Source organism: Lolium perenne, chromosome 5, assembly GCF_019359855.2.
Source record: "Lolium perenne isolate Kyuss_39 chromosome 5, Kyuss_2.0, whole genome shotgun sequence".
NCBI lineage: Eukaryota > Viridiplantae > Streptophyta > Magnoliopsida > Poales > Poaceae > Lolium > Lolium perenne.
Window position 1 is genome coordinate 223,995,999 of NC_067248.2, and position 11,273 is coordinate 224,007,271.

Consider the following 11,273-nt stretch of genomic DNA (forward strand, 5'->3'; position numbering starts at 1 on the left):
AAGAAACCTATTTCCCTCCATCTCAAGCAAGCATTTGAGTAGTTATGATCAAACCATTATATTGTGATTTGCTTCATCATGTCTTTTATTCTTCCTTGTTTAGTACAAGTTTTATCTCGAATGAATATAGCTTTGCACGTTATCAATGATTATGAAGAGACCATTATGATTGAGTATGCAAGTTGTGCCTTATAAACTTTAACATGAGAGCGCTGCTCAATGAGATAAGTATAATCTGTTAATTGTTCTCTGACCAAGAACGAAGTTTGCCATCACCAATTATGATTTCTTATGCACCTTTACTTGTGATTACCTTATACTTGTTTCAAGATGAGTTATAAGAGGTTGTTTACTATAATGTCCTGTGTGAATGAATATGATGCTTCTTGTCCGTATTTTATTTATCGACTCTTCACTCCATAAACATGTGGTCCCGTCTATCGAGTTCGGTTTCGCTTGGGGACAAGCGAAGTCTAAGCTTGGGGGAGTTGATATGTCCAAGTTGCATAACTATTTTATATCATATTTTGGTGTTAGTCATTGATCTATTTCATCTTGGGACACTGTACTTATGTTATTTCATCTATTTTGCATGTTTCATCATTATTGGAGGATCAAGCACGGAGCCGGGATTCTCATTGGAAAAGCACCGTCGAACGCAATATTTCGGAAGATCAACTCGTGGAAGGAAATTATACCAAAAATCCTATTTTTCAAGATGACGAAGGAAGCAGAAGGAGGGGCCAGAGGGACCTGTGGTGGGCCCACACCCTAGGGCGGCGCGGCCCATGCCCCGGCCGCGCCGCCATGTGGTTTGGGGGCCCACGACCCCTTTCGCCTCCTTTTCTTCGCGAAATCCTTCGTCCCGAAAACCTAAGCCACAGAGGGTACCTCGCGAAGAGTTCTGACCGCCTCGCGGGGCGGAGAACACCAGAGAGAAAAGAGCTCTCCGGCGGGCAGAATCCGCCGGGAAATTCCCCTCCGGGAGGGGAAATCGACGCCATCGTCACCGTCATCGAGCTGGACATCATCGCCATCACCATCATCATCATCTCCACCATCATCACCGCCGTCATCACCGCTGGACACCATCATCGCCGTGGCAATTTGGGTTTGATCTTGATTGTTTGATAGGGGAAACTCTCCCAGATCGATCTCTACTTGTTGTTGATGCTATTGAGTGAAACCATTGAACCAAGTTTATGTTCAGATTGTTATTCATCATCATATCACCTCTGATCATGTTCCATATGATGTCTCGTGAGTAGTTCGTTTAGTTCTTGAGGACATGGGTGAAGTCTAAATGTTAGTAGTGAACTATGGTTGAGTAATATTCAATGGTGTGATATTTAAGTTGTGGTGTTATTCTTCTAGTGGTGTCATGTGAACGTCGACTACATGACACTTCACCATTTATGGGCCTAGGGGAATGCATCTTGTATTCGTTTGCTAATTGCGGGGTTGCCGGAGTGACAGAAACCTAAACCCCCGTTGGTATATCGATGCAGGAGGGATCGCAGGATCTCAGAGTTTAAGGCTGTGGTTAGATTTATTCTTAATTACTTTCTTGTAGTTGCGGATGCTTGCAAGGGGTATAATCACAAGTATGTATTAGTCCTAGGAAGGGCGGTGCATTAGCATAGGTTCACCCACACAACACTTATCATAACAATGAAGATTATTTAGCCGTATGTAGCGAAAGCACTAGACTAAAATCCCATGTGTCCTCGAGAACGTTTGGTCATTATAAGTAAACAAACCGGCTTGTCCTTTGTGCTAAAAAGGATTGGACCACTCGCTGCAATTATTACTCTCGCACTTTACTTACTCGTACTTTATTCAACTGTTACATCAAAACCCCCTGAATACTTGTCTGTGAGCATTTACAGTGAATCCTTCATCGAAACTGCTTGTCAATACCTTCTGCTCCTCGTTGGGATCGACATTCTTACTTATCGAAGATACTACGATACACCCCCTATACTTGTGGGTCATCACATACTGCTGTTGAATCATGCTTGTTATTGGCAAGAAGGTGAAAATTTTCTCCAGGATATCAACATTGTCCAATGAAAATGGGAGTTAGTTTCCTTCATTGACAGCCTCTGAAACAACTTGAAAGTTGAATGGAGGAACTCTAATGCGCTCAAATGAATGAGCCTCCCAAGACGAATCATCTTCCATGACACCAGACATCAGAATATGCAGCTAGAGAGATGGCCTGAAAAGGAGGAGATATGTTCTTATGCAAATAGTTCCAAATATTTTCCTTATTGTAAGCATAATGGAAAAGAAAGTGAAAACAGCATTTATAAATCATTATTACTAATCTGAAGCAGCTCATCTGCTATATTTAAAGAAAAATGAGATATTCCAATAATAATTTTACAGTTGGTGTAATAAAAGAAAAATATCTGAACTGCAAGTTTCTATTGGGCTAGTGCCTTGTATGTATAGCAAACACTATAAAAACTACAGAAAGCATACAATGGCATAAAAACCCATTAAAATTACATTGCAGAACCATGATGGTACTTCACTACCAGAACCATGATGGTACTTCACTACCCTTTCAAATCAGCACATGATATGCATTGTGTGGCAAACACACGAGAAGAATATATGGGCATCCAATATATTATGTACTGTTTGAATCATTTGAGAGATTTTGTTACTTCACGGATGGAACAGTTAATGGAACATATGTCAAATGCAACATTTTCACGTCCCTTAAGACCAAAATAGATATTTGAATCCAATGTCTAATTTATTTATCACTGTTCCCCGGGGGCTCTGTCATTAGGCAACAGTTTGTTGGTCAACTGTGAGTTTTAGAAGGATTTATTGCGGAACAAGATAAGTGCAATACTACATTGGAGTATTAGAGGGAGTTGGTATCAAACCCCAACAGGGTTTTGTAAGATCTTACTATGAAACTATTTAAAGAATTTCAGTGCAGTTGACATTATTAAATCACTTAGTGATTGGTGAAAGTATCACTTTTCTCTAATGCTTAATCTGAGGAAATAAACCCCACAATCTTTATGAGGAATAAACCTTCTCATTTAACCTGTTAACCAGGGACAACACATTTGAATTTTATGTGATGCAAACGATAAAAGACAAGGATGCAAAATTAAAATTTTAGTGGAGTAACTTTGACATACAAAATGGGATATAGTATGTTTTGGAATAATGAAACTCCTTGTTTGCCTTTTTAGAAAAAAATGGAAGTTGTTTTGTAAATTGTTGTCAAAGGTAAGATAGTACACCTGAAAATGACACCTAGTTGGGTCGCCCTGGTGCAACAGGAGAAAAAAATCCAGAGTTAACTTCCCCGAAAGCAAATCAACAAATTACCAATGGTCCAGTTCATGCGCGTTGAGATAAAAATCTGAAGAGACAAGGAGAAATCCAGATAATTTCATAAGAAATCCAACTTTTTGTGCATTGCAGCCGACACAAATAATACACAAAATAAGAGGACAGGTATACAAACTCACTATGATAATGGAACAAGCAAAAAAAAGATGAAGGGACTTATTGCTAGAGGTCTCACCTTTTTTAAAAGATTGTCATCTCATCTAAATTGCAGATGTCCGGGTGACCTATACCTACAACAATTCATAGTAATGATGTTCTGGTTTTAAGTAATGGCAACATCATGCATATATAGGTGGATCCACCTTGCTGCGGACATCCACTGAGAGCTCAAGGCCAACCCGGTATTTCGCCCCATCCTACGCCGGCTCTAGACGCCTGACCGCTGCACTTCACCAATCGCAGATAAAATTATTTGAGTACATAATTTGAGTGACGTACTTCGCTGATAGCTACTTTAGTACTTATTCATCTGGTACCTTGTGTAGCCTAGAAAATCAAGTTACATTTGTAATTGCCCAACATCTTTGCAAGATAAGCCCAATGATGCAGAAAAAGAATCAAGCTATGATCAACAGATGACGATATGTAGTTATGGACATTCAACAGATGATGATATGGAGTCAATATATCCAAGAATAATTGTCTTTCTCTAATCACCATATCTAGACTAAAGAAATTATATTTGCCATGGAATGATTCTTCCTGAACATGTGCAGACAGACAAAAACCACTGCTCGATAGCTGGACTACAAAAAACATGAAACCATAGGAGAAGCAAAAAACCCTTACCATACCGAAGTCAAGGAGTAGTCGAAGCCGCTTTTGAACACCAACAGTCCACTCACGCCATAGTTGAGATAGCCGCGACGGAGCAGAGTATATGAATTTGATATCTAGGAAAGCATAAGGTATATTTGCTTCAGAGATAAGATGCACTTTGCATTGCAATGCCAAAAAGTTCAACCTCCTTAATAGGGCATCCTAAGCATCCAATAATTCCAAATTGTTACTACAGCGAGAAACAAATCATAATCTCACTTTTCTTTTATACTTCCATGCCACCAGGCATGTGGTCCAACTTATGTTGTTGCCCTCCTACCCCTCCTTCTCTATTGATCATCTGGCAGTGAGGCTGATAGAGTTAATTGATAAAAAGTTAAGGCAATGGCGTAAGTGGCAATCAGAATAAAAAATATAAATACAAATACTAACAGCAGGAGAAGTCATAGCCTACACACTATTTGTCCTGTTATTTTGACCATCTTCAACTAATTCCATGAAGCACTGGATCGAAACACGGATCAACCTGGTAATCATAGTTGGTGCCCTACTGAAAACATATAAATTCATATAAAATGCAAATGTTTTAGGTTTGATGGACAATAACCTTGCAGAACTACTGAAGTAGCACGGAGAGATTTGAAATGGCAGTTCAGCACATTGATATATCGTTGCAGTCATGCGACTCATATAAGTGATGATAACTGATGCAACCTCCTCGAGTTTTTGCTTGGTATTTTATTTTAAATTAATGTTCGTCAACCTATATGGAGATATTGAGATGACCATGTAAAATAAGTCCTAATTAACCATGGGTAGAATATTTCCAGTAGCCAATTTGCATGCCTAGAACACTAAAACTGTTGTAGGCTACAAACCGAAAGATATGCCATATGACTAAATCCTAATTAAGGTAGGTAGAACACTTGCAGTAAACAATAATACGCCTGAAGAAATGAAACTGTTAATTGCTTAAAAACCATGTTCAAGAAAGGAAGCTTTGGCAGAAGAAATCATGATTGATTTATCGTGCATGCATTGCAAGAACGGGGACCAAACAATACCTAAATGGAGTTCCATGTCTCACAGTGGCCGGAGATTCATGCGGCTCGGGCCGTTGATGCCGGAGTTGGTGGTGCGTCCGCCGTGGTCCTCGTGGTGGTTCTGGTCGCCGCCGCCAAACACCAGATCCGGTCCCAGAGAACCTAGATTCGAGCCCACCATGGTCAGGTGAGTCATCGGTGATGGGTTTTCCGGCCACCGCGTCCATCAGATCTGGGATGTGGATGGTGGTTTTGGCCGCTTCTCTCCTTACACCGAGACACTGGAATCGCGTGCGTGAGATGAAGGGCAAGGGAGGTGAGGCGCAGAAGAATCCATGGTGGCGGCGGCAGGTGAGCTCGATGCGCATGGGCTTGGATCCGTGGAGGATCTCTTAGGCCAGCTTCATCCTCAGCGCTGCTTCTTCGGCGCCATGCCATCAGACGCCATGGTCATCTGCCATTGCCAGGACTTCGAGTTTTCGACAGGTGCGATGAAGGGAAAGATAGGAGAGATTTCTGGCGCGGCCCGCGGCCCACGGCCCATGTTCGCGCGAGTGGAAGGGCAGGACGACCAAAATCTTGACGTATTGTTGCGGTGGGCAGAATAAGGAACCTGTTCCTCCTTTTTAAGTAGTGTAGACTAGTAAAGTGGCCCTCGCAAATGTGAGCGTATTATTTCTATTATGTTGATTGTGTCTCTGAAATCAAATTATGGTTTCATAGATACCACGTCAGGGTATAATAAATAACATGGGTGTACAACCACCAGACATGTTATGGAAATAAAATATCACTTATGTGGGTTACATTTTTTATTTGTGGGTGAATGATTATTTCATCATTTTTCAAAACATTCATATGTTTTTTTGTGTTATCATATGAACATATATACGTACACAAGGTTAAAATATTTATGTTCTCGGTTCTTGGTATTATATCAATGAGTGTATGCGATAGAAAATTAAGTATAGTGGATGTTATAGGTGCTTTCGATGAATAGAAGTATAACCCTTGAAGAATTAAAAGCAAAACAATTCATTCTCGTTGATACGTACGAAAACTAAGGAGCGACTATTTCATTTTTGTTACCTACAAATTATAAATATAATGAAAATTTGTGAATATCTACAAAAAATGTAATGTCACTTTTATTCTAGATTGATTAGCAAATATGCTTGAGTATAAGTTATCAGAATCGTTGTCTATTTTGAATTGGGTGTGCTCTCTTCGTTCCAAATTACTTGCCGCAGATTCAATGAATATAGACATATTTTTTCCTTAATTTGGATCGGAGGGAGTAATATTATTTTATCCATTGTTTTAAATTTTCTCCATGGTATCCCATATCCAGTACAATAGTTTGTACAACCAATCCTCACAAATATTTGTTGTCTCATGTTACATGATTATGCAGCTTGGATAACTTAGTTTGGTTTTTTTTAGTTTTTCAGTTTATTGCGCTGTCAAAATGAAATGTGCTCCTAAATTGATACAAAACTATGGCCCCTTGCGTCGTAAAAAATACACAATGTTTTTGGTAATAATGAATGATACAAATAAAAAAATATCGCTGAAACATTTACTAAGAAAGTTTTCGTTCAAAGATAACTTTGCTCTTGTTTGGCATGGAGCAAAGCCAAACCTCAAAGAAGTAGGTCACAATGGATTGATACATTGTAATTCTCTCTTTACTTCTTTCAACCTATTGTAATTATTACACCCCTTTCCTATTATTTTTTAGTCAAAAAAATTAGATGCTTTTAATGTCAAGGTCCCCCGTGCAAAAACATTGCGACATATTTTATTATAATCTATTATAGAAAATACATAATGATTGTTGGAGATATCGTATCATATGAAACGAAAAAACATCAAAATAATTAGTAAGAATTATATATTTTTCTATATTTTTAGGTCCCGTGTAACAAACACTGATATAGATTTTCTTACGAACTTCTCCATTGGTTCATAGAAAATACATAATATTTTTTGTACATATCAAATCAAAATATATCCATCTATTCAATTACAAAGAATTATATTTTCTATATTTATAGGTCCACTGTAAAATGAATCGGCGTAAATATTTTTTTGAAGCATCCGGCCTGTAGACCTAGACAAACAGGAATGAAACCTTAAATTGTGTACCAAGTAAATATTGGTAAATGGTTAATTTTTTATCTGAAAAATCCACCACACCGGTCATAGAAGTCAAGGGTAAGTATGTGTAGGTGATGGTAGTGTGCCGATGTGTATACAAAATAGTTACCCTGTTAGGTTCTAAATACTTGTGGCGGGTTTAATAAATCTAGATTCATTTTAGCCTATATTTATCTAAATCTTGTGCTCTGTCTGGTCCATATTAGTTGTTGTTGATATAGATATATCTAGACACATTTCAGTTCTAGATATATTCGTATTAGCGACAGGTAATATGGATCGGAGGAGATATTAGTTTTGAATACCCAACATGTACACATATACGTGAGTACACTTTAATACCTTCTAGCTAGAGTACATTCTCTTTTCTAAACATGTACGTGGCAAATTTGCCTTTCATCTTTTTTTATTACAAGAAAAGATACATTGTTACAAGCTATTTATTTGGATGGAGAGAGCTAAAGTGTTACACGTTTTTTGTTAGAGCTGACGTGGATCAGTCCTATTTTTTCTTTTCTACCTGTGGGAAGGAGTCCAACACATTGTAGCCTGGCATACGGATCTACCAAGATTTTTTTTTCTCAAAGCCACGATCGATCAAATATGTACAGAAATATAGGACTGGGTTGAACTACTCGTCTTTTATATATACATCTGCTAAACATGCTTAAACATTGTCACTTGTCAATAGTTTTGCGTACGGAAATATAGGACTGGGTTGGACTACTCGTCTTTTATATATACATCTGCCAAAAATGCTTAAACGTTGTCACATGTCAATAATTTTGCGTAACTTTTAGATCTATTAAATCTTAACCGTTAGGAGTAAAATTAACGGTATATTTATTTCTAGCCTATGTGAATTAACGTGATGGCTCTATTTTAGACCTTCGTATCTTGCTTTTAGTATATAATAGACTTGATCAAGATTATGTTGGCTACATGTCACCTCAAAAATTATTTTTGTTATCACTTACCTACTCGAGGACGACCAGGAGTTAAGCTTGGGGATGCTGATACGTTCCAAATGTATTTGATGCTCCATGCCTGTTTTACACCAATTTCTATATGTTTTGCTTACACTTCGTGGCACTTTTATGCATTTTCTGGAACTAACCTATTGACAAGATGTCACAGTGATGTTTTATGCTGCTTTTGTATTTCAAAAAAGTTGTACAGGAAATATTCTTGGAATTGGACGAAACAAAAGAAAAAGTTTATATTTTTTCCCACCCGAAGACGGAGACCAAAGCAGAGACGGAGGAGGGCACCGCCTAGGCATGGTGTGGGCCCCCTGGCACCCACCGACCTCGCCCTTCCGTCTATAAATTGCCTCCCGACGCGAAAACCCTAAATCATCCAGCCTCCGTCCATGAAAAGTTATGTAGCTCCGCCGCCATTGAAGACAAGTTTCGGGGGACAAAATGCTCTATTCCGGCACCCTGCCGTGACTGGGAATTGCCACCGGAGCCATCTCCATCGACTCCCCCGCCATCTTCATCGTTGTTCCTGACTCCTATGATGAGGAGGGAGTAGCTATGTGGTTTATCTCTCTCTCCCATGATATGATCTTTATGTGATCATGAGATTTGTAATCTAGTTGAATAAGTAGATGTTATTTTTCCACTATTATGCTACTCAAGTGGTTTTATTATGTGATCTCCGGAGACACCTTGTCCCACGGTGTGAAGTTGACAGTGTGCATACCTTGTGTGTCTCTTAAGCTTAATTTATAGAAATACTTATGAATTGTGGTGACTTGTTAGTACTATCTTTGTATGCTCAAAGTGATAGCATGGCGCGTCCATTGATTGGGAACGCGGACTTTAAGGAGTGCTTATGCAGCCCTACGTGGTGAATTTATGTTTGTTATCCAACCGGAGAGTGGTTCAAAGTAGCATAGTGAAGATATAATATTTATGTATTCAATTATGATATCACTGTTGAGAGTGTCCACTAGTGAAAGTATGATCCCTAGGCCTTGTTTCAAAACATTAAAACACCGTTTACAACCAGTTCCGCTACATGTTTGCTTGCTGCCATTTTTATTTCAGATTGCAATTACCACTCATAATCATCCATATTACTTTTATTTCACTATCTCTTCGCCGAACTAGTGCATCTATCCACCTGACAAGTGTATTGGGTATGTTGGACACAAGAGACTTATTGTATCGTAATTGCAGGGTTGCTTGAGAGGGATATCTTTGACCTCTACCTCCCTGAGTTCGATAACCTTGGGTGATCCACTTAAGGGAAACTTGTTGTTGTTCTACAAACCTCTGCACTTGGAGGCCCAACACTGTCTAGAAAAATAGAAGCGTGCGTTGCCCGCTAGGACATCCTGGCCGAGCCTCAATGCCGCCGCCTCGCGACCATGTACCTTGCCACCGCTGCCCATTCCCGCTGCCGACCTTCCCCCCAGCCAAGATTCGCCACACCACCGTGTCCCCCGCCATGATTCGGGTGATGTAGCCGAAGGCCACTGATGACCCACAAGTATAGGGGGTGTATCGTAGTACTTTCGATAAATAAGAGTGTCGAACCCAACGAGGAGCAGAAGGTGTTGACAAGCAGTTTCGATGAAGGATTCACTGTAAATGCTCACAAACAAGTATTCAGGGGTTTTTGATATAGCAGATAAATAAAGTACAAGTAAGTAAAATGCGAGAGTAATAATTGCAGCGAGTGGCCCAATCCTTTTTAGCACAAAGGACAAGCCGGTTTGTTTACTTATAATGACCAAACGTTCTTGAGGACACACGGGAATTTAGTCTAGTGCTTTCGCTTCATATAGTTGATTAATCTTCATTGTTTTGATAAGGGTTGTGTGGGTGAACCTATGCTAATTCACCGCCCTTCCTAGAACTAATACATACTTGTGATTATACCCTTTGCAAGCATCCGCAAATATAAGAAAGTAATTAAGATAAATCTAACCACAGACTTAAACTCTGAGATCCTGCTATCCCTCCTGCATCGATATACCAACGGGGGTTCAGGTTGCTGTCACTCCGGCAACCCCACAATTAGCAAATGAATACAAGATGTATTCCCCTAGGCCCATAAAGGTGAAGTATCATGTAGTCGACGTTCACATGACACCACTAGAAGAATAACACCACAACTTAAATATCAAACCATTGAATATTACCCAACATAATTCACTACTAACATTTAGACTTCACCCATGTCCTCAAGAACTAAACGAACTACTCACGAGACATCATATGGAACATGATCAGATGTGATATGATGATGAATAACAATCTGAACATAAACCTTGGTTCAATAGTTTCACTCAATAGCATCAATAACAAAGAGTAATCAATACCGGGAGAGTTTCCCCTATCAAACAATCAAGATTCAACCCTAGATGTTACAGCGGTGACGAGATGCAGCGGTGGAGATGACGGTGACGGTGATGGAGATGATGGTGATGATGATCCCAATGAAGTCCAGCTCGATGGTGGTGACGATGGCGTCGATTTCCCCCTCCGGGAGGGAATTTCCCCGGCAGATTTCAGCCTGCCGGAGAGCTCTTTTCTCTCTGGTGTTTTCCGCCCCGCAGAGGCGGCTGTGACTCTTCTTGATTATTCCCTAGAGCTTAGGTTTTCGGGGCGAAGAAGTACGCGAAGGAGAGGCGGCCGAAGGGGGCTGTGGGCCCCCTCCCCACAAGGCGGCGCGGCCAGGCCAGGGCCCGCGCCGACCTATGGGGGCCCATGGCGGCCCTCCTCGGTCCCTTCTTTTGGCTGGCTTCGTCTTCGGGAAAAATAAGATCTTCGGTATAATTTCCGTCAACTGTTGATCTCCAGAAATATTGCATTCTGACGGTGCTTTTTCCAGCAGAATCCTGACTCCGGTGAATGATTCTCCGATAATCATAAAACATGCAAAATAGGTGAA

At 40.1% G+C, this 11,273-nt stretch overlaps 1 long non-coding RNA gene across 5 annotated transcripts; it reads right to left on the reverse strand.

The window, feature by feature from the left end:
* Positions 1-1,736: 1,736 nt before the first annotated feature.
* On the reverse strand, positions 1,737-5,720 carry LOC127302070 (uncharacterized). 5 transcript variants are annotated; one of them, XR_011745577.1, is made up of 6 exons: positions 5,229-5,720; positions 4,423-4,504; positions 4,174-4,277; positions 3,560-3,771; positions 3,273-3,394; positions 1,737-2,221 (listed from the first exon to the last, which is right to left on the reverse strand). It is a non-coding gene; the product is annotated as an uncharacterized lncRNA (long non-coding RNA). The 5 variants fall into 5 exon arrangements; XR_011745578.1 differs by having other exon boundaries at positions 1,739-2,221; positions 3,273-3,299; positions 3,560-3,766; XR_007852617.2 differs by having other exon boundaries at positions 1,739-2,221; positions 3,560-3,766; positions 4,423-4,516.
* Positions 5,721-11,273: the final 5,553 nt, after the last annotated feature.